The 17,956-nt window shown below is 40.2% G+C and overlaps 1 protein-coding gene across 10 annotated transcripts in view; it reads left to right on the forward strand.

Annotated features, from left to right (window-relative positions):
• Window positions 1–17,956, forward strand: part of MARCHF8 (membrane associated ring-CH-type finger 8) — a 177,633-nt gene that overhangs the window by 30,331 nt on the left and 129,346 nt on the right. The window lies entirely within an intron of this gene.

Below are 17,956 nucleotides of genomic sequence, written 5' to 3' on the forward strand. Positions count from 1 at the left end.
GTTGTAACATTGAACGTACGCGGGTGAGCATCTGAGGATGATAATGTCAGCAAGTTATGCACTGCAACGTTATATGTAGTACGTGTCACTAACGATAAGATGTACTAAAAACCTGAAAAACAAGGTTCCTTGTGATTCGATTACATTGCAAGTCAGGAACTACCTGTGTTCGCTACCATTACCATAAACACTACAAAAACTCCACCTTCCCCCCGCCTCCTTCCCTCCTTTTCCTCCCCCCCTCCCCTGGTAACCATTAATAATCTTTGGTTTCTATATATTTGCTTATTTCCTGTAAGGGAGATCATACAGTATTAGTCCTTTTGTGACTGACATTTCATTCACATAATGTTTTCAGAGTTCATCTGTGTTGTGGCATGCATCTGAACTTCATCTGTCTTTACAGCTGCCTACTGATCCATTGTATGTATATTCATGTTTTGTTTATCCATTCATCTGGTGGTGGATGTTGCGGTTGTTCCCACTTTTTGGCTATTGTGAAAAGTACTGCAGTGAACGTTGGTGTACAGGTTTCTGTTTGCATTCCTGCCTTCACTTCTTCCAGGTATATATACCTAGGATTGGGATTGCCAGGTAACATTATAATTCTATGTTCAACTTTTTGAGGAATCACCAAACTTTTGCACAGTCACTGCACCATTTTACATTCCCACCAGAAGGTTCCAGTTTCTCCATGATCTTTGCAACACCTGTTGTTTTTTTGATCATTGCCATTCCAATGAAGGGGAGGTGATATCTGATCGTGGTTTTGATTTGCATCTCTCTAATGAAAGGAACCCTGGTCCGCAGTGGTTAAAGTGCTTGTTTGCTAACTGAAAGGTCTGAGGTTCAAACCCACCAGCCGCCCTAGAGGAGGAAGATGTGGTAGTCTGCTTCTGTAAAGATTACAGCCTTGGAAACCCTATGGGGCAGTTCTACCCTGTCCTGTAGAGTCGCTGTGAGTCAGAATCCACTCGATGGCAATAGGGGAATAGCTAATGATGTTGAACATCCTTTCATATGTTTGTTGGCTATTAAAATATCTTCTTTGGTGAACTGTTCACATCCTTTGCCCATTTTTTGATTGGTTGTTTGTCTTTTTGTTGTTAAGTTGTAGAAATTTCATATATATCTTGGATATTAGGCTCTTATTTGATAGATAACGACTAACAATAAAAAAACCAAACCCAATGTCATTGAGTCAATTCTGACTCATAGCGACACTATAGGACAGAGTGGAGCTGTCCCATATGGTTTCCAGGGAGCACCTGTAGGATTTGAATTATTGACCTTTTGGTTAGTAGCCGTAGCTCATAACCACTACACCACCAGGGTTTCCATCTGATTGATCTCAAAAATTTTCTTCCCATCTGTAGGTAATCTTTTCACTTTGTTGAAAAAGTTGGCATGATTTTTAATGTACTTCCCCATAGTCCTTCTGAGGTGTCCATGATATCAGCCACTCTGTCTTCACTGTTGAGACTGCTTTATCCTGGGGACCTGCCCCTGGAAGTGAACTATGTCAGCTCTGTTATGTATTGATACTCTCTAGGCCCTGTTGTACAGCTACAGTTCTGGAAATCCACTTTGTAACTTTCCTGAATTTCCTAAAAAATATTTTTTTGTGCTTTTGGTGAAAGTTTACACAGCAAATTAAGTTCTCATTTAACATAACATTTTGTATATTGTTTAGTGACAATGAATACATTTTTCACAATGTGTCAACATTCTCATTTCTATTCTGGTTGTTCCATTTCCATTAATCTAGCTTCCCTGCCCACCCCCTAACCCCCCCCAACCCCCCATCTTACCTTCCCATCCTTCTTTAGGGTAAATGTTGACTGTTTGGTCTCATATAGATGATTTTATATATATATTATTGTGTTTTTGGTCAAAGTTTACACCGGAAATTAGGTTCTCATTTAACAATTTCTATACATATTGTTCAGTGACATTGGTTATATTCTTCATAATATATCAGCATTCTTGTTACTTCCATTTTGGTGGTCTAGGGTAAATGTTAACCATTTTTTTTTTAATAATTTTTATTGTGCTTTAAGTGAAAGTTTGCAAATCAAGTCAGTCTGTCACATATAAGCTTATATACACCTTACTCCATACTCCCACTTACTCTCCCCCTAATGAGTCAGCCCGCTCCCTCCTTCCAGTCTCTCCTTTCGTGACAATTTTGCCAGTTTCTAACCCTCTCTACCCTCCCATCTCCCCTGCAGACAGGAGACGCCAACACAATCTCAAGTGTCCACCTGATACAAGTAGCTCACTCTTCATCAGCATCTCTCGCCAACCCATTGTCCAGTCCCTTCCATATCTGATAAGTTGTCTTCGGGAATGGTTCCTGTCCTGGGCCAACAGAAGGTTTGGGGACCATGACCACCGGGATTCCTCTAGTCTCAGTCAGACCATTAAGTCTGGTGTTTTTATGAGAATTTGGGGTCTGCATCCCACTGATCTCCTGCTCCCTCAGGGGTTCTCTGTTGTGCTCCCTGTCAGGGCAGTCATTGGTTGTGGCCGGGCACCATCTAGTTCTTCTGGTCTCAGGATGATGTAAGTCTCTGGTTCATGTAGCCCTTTCTGTCTCTTGGGCTCATAGTTATCATGTGACCTTGGTGTTCTTCATTCTCCTTTGATCCAGGTGGGTTGAGACCAATTGATGCATCTTAGATGGCTGCTTGTTAGCTTTTAAGACCCCAGACGCCACACTTCAAAGTGGGATGCAGAATGTTTTGATAATAGAATTATTTTGCCAGTTGACTTAGAAGTCTCCTTAAGCCATAGTCCCCAAACTGCCGCCCTTGCTCCGCTGACCTCCGAGGCATTCAGTTTATTCAGGAAACTTCTTTGCTTTTGGTCCAGTCCAATTGAGCTGACCTTCCCTGTATTGAGTATTGTCCTTCCCTTCACCTAAAGTAGTTCTTATCTACTAACTAATCAGTAAATAACCCTCTCCCACCCTCCCTCCCTCCCTCCCCTCCTCATAACCACAAAGGAATGTGCTCTTCTCAGTTTATACTATTTCTCAAGATCTTATAATACTGGTCTTATACAATAATTGTCCTTTTGCATCTGACTAATTTCAGTCAGCATAATGCCTTCCAGGTCCCTCCATGTTATGAAATGTTTCACCGATTCGTCACTGTTCTTTATCGATGCGTAGTATTCCATTGTGTGAGTATACCACAATTTCTTTAACCATTCATCTGTTGATGGACACTTTGGTTGCTTCCAGCTTTTCGCTATTGTAAACAGAGCTGCAATAAACATGGGTGTGCATATATCTGTTCGTGTGAAGGCTCTTATTTCTCTAGGGTATATTCCGAAGAGTGGGATTTCTGGGTTGTATGGTAGTTCTGTGTCTAACTTTTTAAGAAGACGCCAGATAGATTTCTAAAGTGGTTGTAGCATTTTACGTTCCCACCAGCAGTGTATAAGAGTTCCAGTCTCTCCGCAGCCTCTCCAGCATTTATTATTTTGTGTTTTTTGGATTAATGCCAGCCTTGTTGGAGTGAGATGGAATCTCATTGTAGTTTTAATTTGCATTTCTCTAATGGCTAATGATCGAGAGCATTTTCTCATGTATCTGTTAGCTGCCTGAATATCTTCTTTAGTGAAGTGTGTGTTCATATCCTTTGCCCACTTTTTGACTGGGTTGTTTGTCTTTTTCTGATTGAGTTTTGACAGAATCATATAGATTTTAGAGATCAGGCGCTGGTCGGAGATGTCATAGCTGAAAATTCTTTCCCAATCTGTAGGTGGTCTTTTTACTCTTTTGGTGAAGTCTTTAGATGAGCATAGGTGTTCGATTTTTAGGAGCTCCCAGTTATCTGGTTTCTCTTTGTCATTTTTGGTAATGTTTTATATTCTGTTTATGCCTTGTATTAGGGCTCCTAACGTTGTCCCTATTTTTTCTTCCATGATCTTTATCGTTTTAGTCTTTATGCTTAGGTCTTTGATCCACTTGGAGTTAGTTTTTGTGCTTGGTGTGAGGTATGGGTCCTGTTTCATTTTTTTGCAAATGGATATCCAGTTATGCCAGCACCATTTGTTAAAAAGACTTTCTTTTCCCCAAATAACTGACACTGGGCCTTTGTCAAATATCAACTGCTCATATGTGGATGGATTTATATGTGGGTTCTCAATTCTGTTCCATTGGTCTATGTGCCTGTTGTTGTACCAGTACCAGGATGTTTTGACTACTGTGGCTATATAATAGGTTCTAACAGGCCGACTGAGGCCTCCCACTTTCTTCTTTTTCAGTAATGCTTATCAGGGGCTTCTTTCCCTTCTATATGAAGTTGGTGATTTGTTTCTCCATCACATTAAAAAATGTCATTGGAATTTGGATCGGAAGTGCGTTATATGTATAGATGGCTTTTGGTAGAATAGACATTTTTACTATGTTAAGTCTTCCTATCCATGAGCAAGGTATGTTTTTCCACTTAAGTAGGTCCTTTTTAGTTTCTTGCAGTAGTACTTTGTAGTTTTCTTTGTATAGGTCTTTTACATCCTTGGTAAGATTTATTCCTAAGTATTTTATCTTCTTGGGGGCTACTGTGAATGGTATTGATTTGGTTATTTCCTCTTCGATGTTCTTTTTGTTGATGTAGAGGAATCCAAGTGATTTTTGTATGTTTACCTTATAACCTGAGACTCTGCCAAACTCTTCTATTAGTTTCAGTAGTTTTCTGGAGGATTCCTTAGGGTTTTCTGTGTATAAGATCATGTCATCTGCAAATAGAGATAATTTTACTTCTTCTTTGCCAATCTGGATGCCCTTTATTTCTTTGTCTAGCCTAATTGCTCTGGGTCGGACCTCTAGCACAATGTTGAATAAGAGCAGTGATAAAGGGCATCCTTGTCTGGTTCCCGTTCTCAAGGGAAATGCTTTCAGGCTCTCTGCATTTAGAGTGATGTAGGCTGTTGGCTTTGTATAAAAATTTGTATAGATGCCCTTTATTATGAGTGTTAACCATTTGATTTCATGTAAACGATTATTTTGAGGAGCACAGCACCGACGGGTGACTTTATTTTATGGGCCAATCTGTCTGAAAGGTGACCTTTGGGAGTGGTTTGAGTTCCAAGTTTGAAGAGTATCTCAGGGCAGTAGTCTTGGGGGTTCATCAGTCTCTACTGGTCCAATAAGTCTGGCCTTTAGGAGTTTGAGTTTTGTTCTATATTTTTCTCCCATTCTATCTGGAACCATCTATTGAGTCCCTGGTTGAAACGGTTGGTAGTGGTAGCTGGATACCATCTAGTTCTTCTGGCCTCAAGGTAGATGATGTCATTGTTCATGTAGACTTGATTCTGTAGACGAGCATCTTCTTTGAATCTTCAGTTTCCTTCGTCTTAGCTCCAGATGAGTAGAGACCAGTAGTTGTATCATATAGGTGATTTTTTTTAAAAGAGCACAGTACTTGCAGGTTATATTGTTTGTGAGTCAAGCTGAGGTTTAACTGAAAGGGGACCTCTGGGAGTGGTTTCAGTTCCAAGTTCAAAGGGTATCACAGGGTAATAGTCTCAGAAGTTTCTCTAGTATCTACTGGTCTAGTAAGTCTGTTGTTTCTTAAGAACTTGAATTTTGTTCTGCATTTTTCTCCCCTTCTATCTGGCTTCATCTGTTGTGTCCCTGGTTAGAACGGTTGGTACTGGTAGCCAGGCACCAACTCGTTCTTCTAGTCTTAGGATAGAGGAAGCCGTGGTTTGTGTAGACCATTAGTCCTGTAGAGTAGTTTCGTCTTTGATAAACTACTCTTTTGATTGTTTCCTTCTTTCTCTTTTGCTCCAGGTGAGTAGAGACCACCAATAGTTGTATCTTAGATGGTCACTCACAAGCTTGTAAGACCCCAGATGCTACTCACCAAACTAGGATGTAGAACATAAATTTTGTGCACTGTGTTATACCAATTGACTGAGTTGTCTTAAGCCTTCAAATCCAGTAAACCAGTCCCGTGAGATGTTTGGTTATGTTTAAGATGTCTCTGTAACTGTGCCCACTACATGCTTTATTATATATATATGAATATATATGCAGCACTCATAAACGTGTGTACATATGCCTACTGAATGAATAACTTCATTTATAAGGATCAGCACAAAGCTGGCTCCTATGAGGTGGAGGTTAAAGATATCCTAAATGTCCAGTTTTTCCCAAAATGTTGTACTGCTCCATCATCTCTAACATCCAGTACTCCTCTTCCCCTCAGTACTCTCCTTCCCGTCTTTGGGTTCTGTAATTCAGTGCAACATCTCACAGAACTCAAAAACCGTATCAAGGAAATGGGTCCTGTGGTCGTGGAGTTTGACAAGTCCCAAATTCATGGGTCAGGTGTAGGTTTCTCCCAACCCACATGGTCGCAGGGGCTGATGAACCCAAACTCGCAGTTCATATCATAGGCTGCTGTCTCACAAGGCTGTGGAAGCTGGCTTATCAGGTCAGACAGGCAGGCCCCTGGCTCAGGTCCCGAGAACTAGATGCTGGATCCTGATGCAGAGAGCAAAAGCCCCACCAGTGCATTCACATAGGTACCTTAGCCAGAGGCCACACCCCAGTGAAGGGTGTAACTTGAGTAAGGGTGGGACTTGAGTCACACCCTCCTGTAAGTCTGGGACCCAAGACACACCCCACACCAGTCCTGCCTCATCAACATGTAGAGGTTAGGATCCACAACATATAAAATGGTGGACAGCCACACAATACTGGGAACCATGGCTGTCTTAGGCTGGGTTCTCTAGAGAAGCAAAACCAGTAAAGTGTGTAAATAGAGAGAGAGAGAAAGAGAGAATTAAGGAAACGGATCACATGATTTTAGAGGCTGGAATGACCCAAGTCTGTGGATCGGGATAGAGGCTTCTCTTGATTCATATAGCCCCGTGGGCTGGCATACCCAAAACCAGCAGGTCACGGAGAACAGGGCTTTTGTTTACAGGCTCTGAAGATTCATGAATCCCAAGATAGCGGGCAAGATCGCAAGGCTTCTTCTGATACACGTAGTTGCAGGGGCTAGTGAACCCAAGGTTAGGAAGTCAGAGAGCAGGGCCCCTGCTCTGAGGCTGTGAAGATCGATGAATCCCAAGATCAGCAGATAATCTGGTAGCTCAAGTCCCAAGAGCCTGAGGTCAGATGAACAGGAGGCACCCGCAAGATCCAGAGCAAGGAAAAGTTTCCATCAAATGCAGGACACATCCCCAATGAGACACCCTTTTAACTGGGTACTCACAGCAGATTCCATCGTGGGAGTGATCACATATAAGCATTGAGAATCATGGCTGAGCCATCTTGACACACAACCCCAATTGCCACCGGTTCCATATATCTTTGCATAGTTCCATCCAGCCATTGTGTGTGAATCACAAACCATGGCTAGAAAGGCCACATTGAGTACTTCATTGCACTGCACTTACTTATACATGTACGTGTGTGTAGTCACATGTGTCTTCCTATACACTTAAATGCATACATATCTACCTGTGTAACCACACATTTTTTGTCTGTTATTGCAAAATTGTATGTTTTACCATTTACCAAAAACGTCCCTTATTCTTGTGTACTTCTCTTTGCGTTTATTTTAATTTTTATTGTGCTTTAAGTGAAAGTTCACAAATCAAGCGTCTCTCATAAAAAAAATTTATATACACCTTGCTTTATACTCCTATTACTCTCCCCCTAATGAGACAGCACACCCTTTCCCTCCACTGTTTATTTTTGTGTCCATTCTGCCAGCTTCTGACCCCGTCTGCCCTCTCATCTCTCCTCCAGATAGGAGATGCCAGCATAGTCTCATGTGTCTACTTGATCAAAGAAGCTCATTCTTCACCAGTATGATTTTCTGTCACATTGGCCAATCCAATCCTTGTCTGAAGAGTTGGCTTTGGGAATGGTTGTCTTGGGCTAACAGAAGGTCTGGGGACCATGACCACTGGGGTTCTTAATGGTCTCAGTCAGACCATTAGGTCTAGTCTTTTTGTGAGAATCTGGGGTCTGCGTCCCACTTCTTTCCTGCTCCCTCAAGGGTTCTCTGTTGTGTTCCCTTTCAGGACAGTCATCGGTTGTAGTCAGGTGCCATCTAGTTCTTCTGGTCTCAGACTGATGTAGCCTCTGGCTTATGTGGCCCTTTCTGTCTCTTGGGTTCATAATTACCTTGTGTCTTTGGTGTTCTTCATTCTCCTTTGGTCCAGGTGGGTTGAGATCAACTGATGCGTCTTAGATGGCTGCTTGCCAGCGTTTAAGACCCCAGATGCCACTCTCCAAAGTGGGAAGCAGAATGTTTTCTTAATAGGTTTTCTTATGCCAATTGACTTAGATGTCCCCTGAAACCATGGTCCCCAAATCCCTGCCCCTGCTACACTGGCCTTGGAATCATTCAGTTTATTCAGGATGATCCTCTGCTTTTGGTTTAGTCCAGTTGTACTGACCTCTTGTGTATTGTGTGTTGTCTTTCCCATCACCTAAATTAGTTCTTATTTACTATCTAATTAGTAAGCACCCCTCTCTCCCTCCCTTCTTCCCTCTTCTCATAACCCTCAGAGAATATTTTCTTCTCTGTTTAAGCTATTTCTCAAGTTCTTATAATAGTGGTCTTATATAATATTTGTCCTTTTACAGCTGACTAATTTCACTCAGCATAATGCCTTCCAGATTCCTTCATGTTATGAAATGTTTCACAGATTCATTACTGTTCTTTATTGATGTGTAGTATTCCATTGTCTGAATATACCATCATTTGTTTATCCATTTATCTGTTGATGAGCACCTTGGTTGCGTCCATCTTTTTGCTCTTGTAAACGGTGCTGCAGTGAACATAGGTGTGCATATATTTGTGTAAAGTCTCTTATTTTTCTAGGATATATTCCAAGGAGTGGGATTGCTGGATTGTATGGTAGTTCTATTTCTAGCTTTTTAAGGAAGTGTGAAATTGATTTCCAAAGTGGTTGCACCGTTTTACATTCCTACCAGCAGTGTGTAAGTGTTCCAGTCTCTCCACATCCTCTCCAACATTTATTATTTTGTGTTTTTTGGATTAATGCCAGCCTTGTTGGAGTGAGATGAAATCTCATTGTAGTTTTGATCTGCATTTCTCTAATGGCTAATGATTGTGAGCATTTCCTCATGTATCTGTTAGCTACCTGAATGTCTTCTTTAGTAAAGTGTCTGTTCATATCTTTTGCCCATGTTTGTCTTTTTGTAGTTGAGTTTTTGCACTATCATGTAGATTTTAGAGATCAGGCACTGATCAGAAATGTCATAGCTAATATTTTTTCCCAGTCTGTAGGTAATCTTTTTACTTTTGCTGAAGTCTTTGGATGAGCATAGGTGTTTGATTTTTAGGAGCTCCCAGTTATCTAGTTTTTCTTCTGGATTGTTAGTAATGTTTTATATAGTGTTTATGCCATGTATTAGGGGCTCCTGACGTTGTCCCTTTTTTTTCCTCCGTGATCTTTATCGTTTTAGATTTTATATTTAGGTCTTTGATCCATTTTGAGTTAGTTTTTGTGCATGGAGTGAGGTATGGGTCTTGTTTCACTTTTCTACAGATGGATATCCCGTGATGCCAGCATCAATTGTTAAAAAGACTATCTTTACCCTATTTAACTGACTTTGGGACTTTGTCACATATCAGCTGCTCATATGTGGATGGAGTTATATCAGATTCTCAGTTCTGTTCCATTGGTCTATGTGTCTGTTGTTGTACCAGTAACATGCTGTTTTGACTACTGTGGCAGTATAATAGTTTCAAAAATCAGGTAGAGTGAGGCCTCCCACTTTGTTCTTCTTTTTCATTAATGCTTTACTTGTTTGGGGCTCCTTTCCATTCTGTATGAAGTTGATGATTTGTTTCTCCATCGCATTAAAGAATGTCATTGGAATTTGGATCAGAATTGCATTGTATCTAAAGATGGCTTTTGGTAGAATAGGCATTTTTACAATGTTAAGTTTTCCTGTCAGTAAGCAAGGCATGTTTTTCCACTCATTCTGGTCTCTTTTGGTTTCTTGCAGTAGTGTTTTGTAGTTTGCTCTAAGTCTTTTACATCTCTGGTAAGATTTATTCCTAAGTATTTTATCTTCCTTGGGGGCTACTGTAAATGGTATTGATTTGGTGATTTCCTCTTCGATGTTCTTTTTGTTGGTTTACCTTGGAATCCAACTGATTTTTGTATGTTTACCTTGTATCCTGATCCTCTGCTGAACTCTTCTATTAGTTTCAGTAGTTTTTTTGAGGATTCATTAGGGTTTTTCTGTGTAAAAGATCATGTCATCTGCAAATAGAGATACCTTTACTTCTTCCTTGCCAATCTGGATGCCCTTTCTTTCTTTATCTAGTGTAATTGCTCTGGCTAGGACCTCCAACCCAATGTTGAATAAGAGTGGTGATAAAGGGCATCCTTGTCTGGTTCCCGATCTTAAGGGGAATGCTTTCAGACTCTCTCCATTTAGGATGATGTTGGCTGTGGGCTTTGTATAATTACCCTTTATTATGTTGAGGAATTTTCCTCTCTTCCTATTTTGCTGACAGTTTTTTTTTTTTTTTGTCCTGAATGGGTGTTGAACTTTGTCAGATGCCTTTTCTGCATCAATTGATAAAATCATGTGGTTTTTGTCTTTTGTTTTATTTATATGGTGGATTACATTAATTGTTTTCCTAATTTTGAACCATCCCTGCATACCTGGTATGATTCCCATTTGGTCATGGTGAATTTTTTTTTGGTATGTTGTTGCATTCTCTTGACTAAAATTTTATTGAGTATTTTTGCATCTAAGTTCATAAGGGATATAGGTCTGTAATTTTCCTTTTCTGTGGTATCTTTAGCTGGTTTGGTATCAGGGATATATTGGCTTCATATAATGAATTTGGGAATATTCTGGCCTTTTCTATGCTCTGAAATACTGTTAGTAGTAGTGTTAACACTTGTCTGAAAGTTTGGTAGAACTCTGCAGTGAAGCCGTCCAAGCCAGGGCTTTTTTGGGGGGGAGAGTTTTTTGATTACCTTTTCAATCTCTTCTTTTGTTGGTGGTTTATTTAATTATTCTACCTCTGTTTGTGTTAGTTTATGTAGGTAGTGTGTGTGTAGAAATTCATCCATTTCTTCTAGGTTTTCAAATTTGTTAGCGTACAATTTTTCGTAGTAACCTGATATGATTCTTATTTTTTCAGTTGGGTCTGTTGTGATATCGCCCATCTCATTTCTTATTCAGGTTATTTGCTTCCTCTCCTGTTTTTCTTTTGTCAGTTTGGCCAGTGGTTTATCAATTTTGTCACTTTTTTCAAAGAACCAGCTTTTGGTCTTGTTAACTTTTTCAATTGTTTCTCTGTTCTTTATTTCATTTATTTCTGCTCTAGTTTTTATTATTTGCTTTCTTCTGGTGCCTGAGGGTTTCCTTTGTTGCTCTCTATTTGTTCAAGTTGTAGGGATAATTCTTTGATTTGATACCTGTCTTCTTTTTGGATGTGTGCATTTATTGATATAAATTGGCCTCTGACCACCGCTTTTTAGCTGTGTCCCAAAGGTTCTGATAGGAAATGTTTTCATTCTCATTGGATTCTCTGAATTTCTTTATTCCATCCTTAATGCCTTCTATAATCCAGTCTTTTTTGTGCAGGGTATTGTTCAGTTTCCAAGTGTTTGATTTTTTTTCCCTGCTTTTCCTGTTACTGATTTCCACTTTTATGGCCTTATGGTCAGAGAAGATGCTTTGTAATACTTCAATGTTTTGGATTCTGCTAAGGCTTGCTTTATGACCTAATATATGGTCTATTCTAGAGAATGTTCAATGTGCACTAGAAAAGAAAGTATACTTGTTTGCTCTTGGGTGGAGTGTTCTGTATATGTCTACAAGGTCAAGTTGGTTGATTGTGGCATTTAGATCTTCTGTGTCTTTATTGAGCTTCTTTCTGAAAGTCCACCCTTCACCGAAAGTGGTGTGTTGAAGTCTCCTACTATTATTGTGGCACTGTCTCACTTTTCAGTGCTGATAGAGTTTGTTTTATGTATCTTGCAGCCCTGTAAGTGGGTGCATAAATATTTAATACGTACCCAACGACAGGACTGCAAGATACATATCGTCCTGGTATATTGTCCCCTTAATCATTATGTAGTGTCCTTCCTTATCTTTTGTGGTGGATTTAACTTTAAAGTCTATTTTGTCAGAAATTAATATTGCCACTCCTGCTTATTTTTGATTGTTGTTAGCTTGATATATTTTTTTCCATCCTTTGAGTTTTAGTTTGTGTCTCTACGTCTAAGGTGCATCTCTTGTAGGTAGCACATAGACGGATCGTGTTTTTTAATCCATTCTGCCGCTCTCTGTCTTTTTATTGGTGCACTTAGTTCATTTACATCCAGTGTAATTATAGATATGTGTTTAGTGTTGCCGTTTAGATGTCTTTTTTTGTGTTGTCGACAGTTTCTTTTTGCCACTTCATTTTTTGTGTTGAGTAGTTTATGTATTGTCTTTTCCCTATATTTATTGTTGTTGATTTTGTTTCTGCTGAGTCTCTATCTTTTTCCTGTATTTTATCTTGATGTGTAGGGTAGTTTGCCTCCTTTGTCGTTACCTTAATATTTACCCCTATTTTTCTAAATTTAAACCTAACTTTTATTTCTTTGTATCACCTTGTCTCCCTCTCTGTATGAAAGACCTATGACTACATTTCTTAGTCCCTCTTTATTGTTTTAATTTCTCCTTTTACATAATAGCATTGCTGTTTCCCTGTTGTGAACGTTTTTCTTTTTTTAATCTTGATTTTGTTTTGTGATTGTCTGGTTGACATATGATTGCTCTGTCCTGTGTTCTAGTCGTGTGTTGGTATGTGATATTATTGAGTTTCTAGCCAAAGAACTCCATTTAGTATTTCTTGTAGTATTGGTTTGGTTTTTATGAATTCCCTAAACTTCTCTTTATCTGGAAATGTCCTAATTTCTCCCTCACATTTGAGAGACAGTTTTGCTGGATATATGATTCTTGGCTGGCTGTTTTTTCCCTTTAATACTTTTTATCAGTCATCCCATTGCCTTCTTGCCTGCATGGTTTCTGCCGAGTAGTCCAAGCTTATTCTTATTGACTCTCCTTTGTAGGTGACTTTTCATTTATCCCTAGCTGTTTTTAAAATTCTCTCTTTATCTTTGGTTTTGGCAGGTTTGGTTATAACACGTCTTGGTGACTTTCTTTTCAAATCTACCTTACGTGGAGTTCAATGAGCATCTTGACTAGATATCGTCTCATCTTTCATGATATTAGGGAAGTTTTCTGCCAACAAATCTTCAACAATTCTCTTTGTATTTTCTGTTTCCCTCCCTGTTCTGGTACTCCAGTCACTCGTAGGTTATTTCTCTTGATAAAGTCCCACATGTTTCTTAAGATTATTTTTTAAAATTCTTTATCTGATTTTTCTTCCAACATATTGGTGCCAAGTGCTTTATCTTCAAGTTCACGAACTCTGCCTTCCAGTTGCTCAGTTGTGTGCCTCTGACTTTCTAATGAGTTGTCTAATTCTGTAATTTTAATTGCTGTCTCTCTGTGGATTCTTGCAGCTTATTAAATTTTTCATTATTTTCTTGGAAAACCTTTTAAATTTCTTCAACCACTTATCTGTGTGTTCCTTCCTTTGTTTCATGTATTGCCTGATCTCCTTCCTAATTTCATTCCTGATGTCTTCAAGAGTTCTGTATATTAATCTTTTGAATTCTGCTTCTGGTCATTCCAGGAAGGCACCTTCTTCTAGAAGATGTATTGATTCTTTGTTTTGAGAGCTTGTTGAGGCGATCATGGTCTGTTTCTTTATGTGACTTGATATTGACTGTTGTCTTTGAGCCATCTATAAGTTATTGTATTAGTTTGTTTTATGTTTGCTTACTCTATCGTAGCTTCTTTGTTTTGTTTTCTTTTCATATGCCAAAATGGGTTGCTTGAGTGAGCTAGCATGATTATTTTCGGCTTTGGAGCTCTGAGGTCCAGTCAGCAGATGGCTAGAGCTATTATCAGGTATATCAGTCTAGGATTGCATTCACTTTTCATGTGTGAATTCAGTTCAGGTGTCCAGGTATCTGATCATCAAGTGTGTGCTACAGGCTCTGTCCTACAGTCTTAGAGGGGTAGGTTTGATTGGTGTAGGGACTGGTATTTGGTTGCAGCAGGGGGTCACACTCTGATCAAGGCAGGGGACTGAGATTGTCCCCCAAGTATTTCTGAGGAAAGTACATCCCTCTTCCCTAGAGCTTACAGGTGGGTGGGTTCTGCAGATGGACCATGGGCACCCAGTGTTTTCAGTTGTAAGGGCTCAGAGGTACCAGTTATCCTTGGACTCGTGTTGCGGGTGGCTGGGTGACCAGAGTGGAGCCACCAGTCCTTAGGCATCTGCTGTAGGTAGGTGAGGACCCTTCCGCAGGCAAAGCAGTGTCAAACATGAAATACCCACCTCTCCACTGTGCAGCTGAAACAGTTGTAGCCTGCCAACAAGGGCCTATTCTTTTGAAATAGGCCTGCTCAGGTCCATGCAGGGAGAAAAGGTATTCAAAGTCCATGGACCATTTATGCCTGGACAGGGGCTGCTTCTGTCCTGAGCTCCCCCGGTTAGAGGAGCTGGAATATTATCTTTTCCCCCAATTGTGAATTTATTCCTTGTCCAAGGCCAGGAGGTGGCTCCAGGCGCTCAACAGGGCCTATCTCAGGCCTGGGGAAATCAACCGCCACTGAAGCCTGCTTGGGGGTGGGGGCACAGTAAAATATACACACGTTCTTAGCTTTTGCCAAGAGTGCCGCTCTTCTCTGGCTCTGGAGGTGCGAGTAGGCTGTGCGTCTGGCTCCTTTTCCCTGAGGAAACTGCGGCCACACGCCACTACCAGCCTGCTGCAGCCACTTCTGGGAATAGTGCCTGAGGGATCCCGGCGATTCAGGTTCGGTAACTCCTCTCTGCTTCTGAACCACCTCTCCCTCTCCCTGCCACTCAGTCCATTTTCTAAGTTTTCCTTTGATATTTAGGGTTCCTAGCTTGTCATAAATATACTCGTTTCACTTGTTTTTTTGGGTCTGTGTTGTAAGAGGAAACCCTGATGGCATAGTGGTTAAGTGCTATGGCTGCTAGCCAAAAGGTCAGCAGTTCACATCCTCCAGGAGCTCTTTGGAAACTCTGTGGCAGAGTTCTACTCTGTCCTATAGGGTCGCTATGAGTCGGAATCGACTCGACGGCAGTGGGTTTGGTTTGGGTGTTGTAAGAGGGAATCACAGGAAGTGTCTGGCTATTCTGCCATCTTGGCCCCTCCTCCCTCTTGTGTGCTTCTTAGTGTCATCATTTACCTTGGTCAGGTTGTACAGTCTTTGCGTACACTTGGCATTGCCTTTCTGTTCAACAAAAATAACAAGCTTCCACTAGAAAGTGATTCCCCGTCCCATCCCTGGTAACCATCAAAGAACATAGCTCCTCTTCTTGTCTTTTTATAAAAGTGAGATCATACAATATTTGCCCTTTTGTTATGGTCTTATTTCACCCGGCATTATAAGATTCATCCACATTATAAGATGTTCCATTGACTCATTGTTCTTTACGGTTGTGTAGAATTCCATCGTGTATATGTGCCACATTTTGTTTATCCATTCATGCGTGGTTGGGCACTTAGGCTGTTGCCATCTTTTGCTGTTATGAATAAAGCTGCAATGAATATAGGTGTGCGTTTATATTTTCATGTCACTGTTCTTATGTCTCTAGGCTGCGTACCTAGAAGTGGAATTGCTGGATTATAAGGTATTTTTATTTCCAGCTTTTTGAGGAAGTGCCATACCATTTTTCGTAGTGGTTGCACTGTTACAATCATACCTTCACTGAATCAGGATTCCGGTCTCCCCACAACCTCATCAGCATTTGTTTTCAGTTTTTTTGTTCAGTGCCATTTTTGGAGGGGTGAGATGGTATCTCATAATGACTGTTTTTTGCAGTCTGTGTGCTTTCTCTTCCTAGATTTCGTCTCTTATTTTGTTAGAGAATACCTTCCAGGAGTTTCCTTTAAAAAGGTACACGGACAATATATTTTCTAAGTTCTTCATGTCCCAAGGTATCATTATTCTCCTTTCTCATTTGTTTGATAGCTTAGCTTGGTGTAGAGTTCTATATTAGAAATATTCTCTCGAAACTTTGAAGGCGTTTTGTCTTTGTCATGTGGACCCTCTGGTGCTGTTGAGGGGTCGGATTCTGTTTTGATTACATCCCTTTGTAACGTGCCACCCCCACACCCAAGCCAGAAAACTTTTCTTTCTGTGATTTTTCTTTATCTTTGGTGTCCTAAGATTCTATGATCATATGTGTGCCTTGGTGTAGACCTCCTTCCCTTTTTAAATTTATTGTGCTATGTGCTTAGTGGGACATTTCAATCTAGGGACTTGTGCCTTTTAGTTACTAGGAATTTCTTGTGTAATTTCTCTGATTATTCCCCCCCCCCCCCCCCCATTTTCCCTGTTCTTTCTTTCTGGAACTCCTTTTGGGTCAGGTGTTGGAATTTATGGAATTTTCCGTAGATATTTTTATATCCGCAAATTCTTCTGTCTACTCTCTGTTATTTTATGTCTCATCTTTTTGTACTGTTTTCTTGGCAATTTCCCCAGTTTTCTAATCCTTCTATTGAATTTTTTATTTTGCTTGTCATTTTTAATTTTCAGGAACTTGTCTTTTTTTAAATTGTGCTTTTGATGAAGGTTTATAGAGCAAATGAGTTTCTCATTAAACAGGTGTTACACACACTGTTTTGTGACACTGGTTGCCAACCCCGTGATGTGTTAATACTCTCTCATTCTTGACCTTTGGTTCCCCATTTCCATTCCTCCAGCTTTCCTGTCCCTTCCTGCCTTTTTGTCCTTGTCCCTGGGGTGGTGTGCCTATTTAGTTTCATATACTTGTTTGAGCTGTGTGTATTGTTTGTTTTATGGGCCTGTCTAATCACTGGCTGAAGAGTGAACCTCAGGAGAGACTTCAATACTGAGTTAAAAGGGTATCTGGGGGTCATATTCTTGGGGTTTCTCCAGTCTCCATCAGAAGCAGTAAGCCTGGTTTTTTTTGTGAGTTTTAATTTTGTTCTGCATTTTTCTCTTGCTCTGTCCAGGACCCTGTATTGTGGTCCCTGTCAGAGAAGTTGGTGGTGGTAGCTGGGCACTGTCTAGTTGTGCTGAACTCAGTCTGGTGGAGGCTGTGGTACTTACGGTCCATTAGTCCTTTGGACTAATCTTTCCCTTCTCTTTGGTTTTCCTCATTTTCTCTTGCTCCAGACGGGGTGTTAGGAGCTCATTTTGTTCTTTTTTGTTTTGTATATTATTATGTTTTGACTTACGGATACTCTGGCATCCGTATCTCTAAGAGTATATGAATTAACTTATTTAAAAAGGACTTTTTAAAGTTCAAAAAATTATCTTTGTTTCCCCCAGTTTTCTTTTTTGTGAGTGTTTATTTTGGCTCCTTTTTAAATGTGTCAGAGCATTAAATAAGAAAAGCCCGAGAACAGTATTTGTGAGGTAAGGGAACAGAAGTTAGGTTGCAGTGAACTGAGTGATGAAAGGTGAGAAGATTGAGAATGCAGCCCTGGGAGACAGCTGAGAAAAGTGGCTGTAGAGGGAGACAGATCATAGCATTGAAAGCTTTTTTTTTTTTTTTTTTAAGATGAGTAACTCTTAAAATACTTAAAAACTTCTCTATTGATAGAATTTTATCATTTCTTTACAGCATCTGATGAGATAAACTGCTTACTCTGTGCATTTTTCATCAAAACTAATTCTATTAGTGTGTTGATGTGAATGAGCCTTTAGGAAGGAGAGTGAGAATATGGGGGAGGAGCCTGGCTAAAGAGTGAGGCCCCTAAATGAGCCAGGTGAGGAGGGGCAAAAAGCCCAGGTACATTTCTAGAGTCAGGGAATGGGGGCATCTCTTCCTTTGAACTGCATAAAGGGGCTAGGGACAGTGGGTAA

Source organism: Elephas maximus, chromosome 16 (assembly GCF_024166365.1).
Source record: "Elephas maximus indicus isolate mEleMax1 chromosome 16, mEleMax1 primary haplotype, whole genome shotgun sequence".
Taxonomy (NCBI): Eukaryota; Metazoa; Chordata; class Mammalia; order Proboscidea; family Elephantidae; genus Elephas; species Elephas maximus.